The sequence below is a fragment of the Zea mays genome, chromosome 9, assembly GCF_902167145.1.
Source record: "Zea mays cultivar B73 chromosome 9, Zm-B73-REFERENCE-NAM-5.0, whole genome shotgun sequence".
Lineage (NCBI taxonomy): Eukaryota > Viridiplantae > Streptophyta > Magnoliopsida > Poales > Poaceae > Zea > Zea mays.
Window position 1 is genome coordinate 122184443 of NC_050104.1, and position 3868 is coordinate 122188310.

Consider the following 3868-nt stretch of genomic DNA (forward strand, 5'->3'; position numbering starts at 1 on the left):
CTCGACACGGGAGGTAAGTCCGTGGATCAAAAGGTATACCGGTCGATGATAGGTTCTTTACTCTATTTATGTGCATCTCGACCGGATATTATGCTTTCCGTATGCATGTGTGCAAGATTCCAAGCCGACCCTAAGGAAGCTCACCTTACGGCCGTAAAACGAATCTTGAGATATTTGGCTTATACTCCTAAGTTTGGGCTTTGGTATCCTAGGGGATCCACATTTGATTTAATTGGTTATTCGGATGCCGATTGGGCGGGGTGCAAAATCAATAGGAAGAGCACATCCGGGACTTGCCAGTTCTTGGGAAGATCCTTGGTGTCTTGGGCTTCAAAGAAGCAAAATTCGGTTGCTCTTTCCACCGCCGAAGCCGAGTACATTGCCGCAGGCCATTGTTGCGCACAATTGCTTTGGATGAGGCAAACCCTGCGGGACTACGGTTACAAATTAACCAAAGTCCCTTTGCTATGTGATAATGAGAGTGCAATCAAAATGGCCGACAATCCCGTCGAGCATAGCCGCACTAAGCACATAGCCATTCGGTATCACTTTCTTAGAGATCACCAACAAAAGGGAGATATCGAGATTTCTTACATTAATACTAAAGATCAATTAGCCGATATCTTTACCAAGCCTCTTGATGAACAATCTTTTAACAAACTTAGGCATGAGCTCAATATTCTTGATTCTAGGAACTTCTTTTGTTAAAAATTGCACACATTGCTCTTTGATATACCTTTGATCATGTCTCTTTTATATGCTATGACTAATGTGTTTTCAAGTCTATTTCAAACCAAGTCATAGGTATATTGAAAGGGAATTGGAGTCTTCGGCGAAGACAAAGGCTTCCACTCCGTAACTCATACTTCGCCATCACTCCAAGCAACTCTCTAATTTTTGGGGAGAAATGAGCATCACACAAAAGGACCGGACTTCATCCTTGGGGGAGAAATGAGCCCAAGGCAAAAGGACCGGACTTCGTCTTTGGTAAAATCTTAACTCATTTATGACCAAAGGGGAAGATAGCACTTCGAGGGCTCTAATGATTCCGTTTTTGGCGATTCATGCCAAAAAGGGGGAGAAATGAGCCCAAAGCAAAAGGACGCACCACCACCAAATTCAAAAACTTAGTGTTGAATATTTTTCAATTGGTATCTTATTTTTAATTGGTATCTTATTGTGTTCAAAAGGGGGAGAAAGTAGTATTTCACAAATAGTTTATCAAAACCCTCTTGAACACTAAGAGGTGGATCTCTTTTAGGGGGAGTTTTGTTTAGTCAAAGGAAAAGCATTTGAAACAAGGGGAGAAAATTTCAAATCTTGAAAATGCTTTGCAAAATTCTTATTCACTACCTTTGACTACTTGCAAAGGAACTTTGAAAAGGATTTACAAAAGAGTTTGCAAAAACAAAACATGTGGTGCAAGCGTGGTCCAAAATGTTATAAGAAAGAAACAAACCATGCATATCCTGTAAGTATTTATATTGGCTCAAATTCTAAGCAACCTTTACACTTACATTATGCAAACTAGTTCAATTATGCACTTCTATATTTGCTTTGGTTTGTGTTGGCATCAATCACCAAAAAGGGGGAGATTGAAAGGGAATTAGGGTTACACCTAGTCCCTAATTAATTTTGGTGGTTGAATTGCCCAACACAAACATTTGGACTAACTAAGTTTGCCCAAGTGTATAGATTACACAGGTGTAAAAGGTTCACACTCAGCCAATAAAAGACCAAGTTTTGGATTCAACAAAGGAGCAAAGTGGGAACCGAAGGCCCTCTGGTCTGGGAGCACCGGACTGTCCGGTGTACACCGGACAGTGTCCGGTGCACCAGAGGACTCCAACACGAACTCGCTACCTTCGGGAATTTCCAGATGCTCTCGCGCTATAATTCACCGGACTGTCCGGTGTACACCGGACAGTGTCCGGTGCGCCACGAAGGAGCAGCCTCAGGAACTCGCCAGCTTCGGGAAACTCCAACGGCTAGTCCACTATAATTCACCGGACTGTCCGGTGTGGACCGGACTGTCCGGTGCGACTCCGGAGCAACGACTATCTCCGTGCCAACGGCTCTCTGCGGTGCATTAAATACGCGCGCAGCGCGCGCAGATGTCAGGCACGCCCATACTGGCACACCGGACAACAAACAGTAACTGTCCGGTGTGCACCGGACACCCAGGCGGGCCCACAAGACAGAAGCTCCAACGGCTAGAATCCAACGGCAGTGATGACGTGGCAGGGGGCACATCAAGCAGACAGACTCCCAACGACCACTTTTGGTGGTTGGGGCTATAAATACCCCAACCACCCCACCATTCATTGCATCCAAGTTTTCCACTTCCCAACTACTACAAGAGCTCTAGCATTCAATTCTAGACACACCAAAGAGATCAAATCCTCTCCAAATTCCACACAACGCCATAGTGACTAGAGAGAGTGATTTGCTTGTGTTCTTTCGAGCTCTTGCACTTGGATTGCTTTCTTCTTTCTTGATCCTTTCTTTGCAATCAAACTCACTTGTGATTGAGGCAAGAGACACCAATCTTGTGGTGGTCCTTGCGGGAACTTTGTGTTCCAAGTGATTGAGAAGAGAAAGCTCACTCGATCCGTGGATCGTTTGAGAGAGGGAAGGGTTGAAAGAGACCCGGCCTTTGTGGCCTCCTCAACGGGGAGTAGGTTTGCAAGAACCGAACCTCGGTAAAACAAATCTCCGTGTCTCACTTACTTATTCGCTTGGGATTTGTTTTGCAACCTCTCTTGCGGACTCGCTCCTTATTACTAACGCTAACCCTGGCTTGTAGTTGTGTTTATATTTGTAAATTTCAGTTTCGCCCTATTCACCCCCCCCTCTAGGCGACTATAAGGAGTTCGCCGTCTCCCGGGGCTTAGCCCGAGTCCGAGCCCTGGGTCGGGCGGAGCGGAGTTCGCCGTCTTCTGGGGCTTAGCCCGAGTCCGAGCCCTGGGTCGGGCGGAGCGGAGTTCGCCGTCTTCCGGGGCTTAGCCCGAGTCCGAGCCCTGGGTCGGGCGGAGCGGAGTTTCCTATGGCGCCTTTGGCAGGGCCTGACTGCCTGTCAGTCTCACTCTGTCAAGTGGCACTGCAGTCGGAGTGGCGCAGGCGGCGCTGTCCTTCTGTCAGACCGGTCAGTGGAGCGGCGAAGTGACGGCGGTCACTTCGGCTCTGCCGGGGGGCGCGCGTCAGGATAAAGGTGTCAGGCCACCTTTGCGTTAAATGCTCCTGCGACTCGGTCGGTCGGCGCGGCGATTTAGTCAGGGTTGCTTCTTAGCGAAGGCAAGGCCTCGGGCGAGCCGGAGATGTGTCCGCCGTTAAAGGGGGGCCTCGGGCGAGACGGAAATCCCTCGGGGTCGGCTGCCCTTGTTCGAGGCTAGGCTCGGGCGAGGCGTGATCGAGTCGCTCGTATGGACTGATCCCTGACTTAATCGCACCCATCAGGCCTCTGCAGCTTTATGCTGATGGGGGTTACCAGCTGAGAATTAGGCGTCTTGAGGGTACCCCTAATTATGGTCCCCGACAGAAAATGAAGGTAATGGCGGCATACATTGGACGAGCCATGTATAATCATGTACAACATGGCAAGGACTTAATAATAGCTCCGCACCACTTTAAGTAAGTTATCGACATGGTTTAATTTTGAACTATAAATTATGGCTATCGTGATCTTAACATGTGTTTTCGTCTATGTCTATATAGTGACCACTACATTTGTATCATGATCTTTCCAAAGGATGGTAAAGTCGTGGTCTTCGACTCACTAAGAATGGAAAAGGCTATGTATAATGACTTCTTGAAGATTTTAGAGAAGTATGATTATTATTGCACACTTGTACTTATTACAACTTAACAA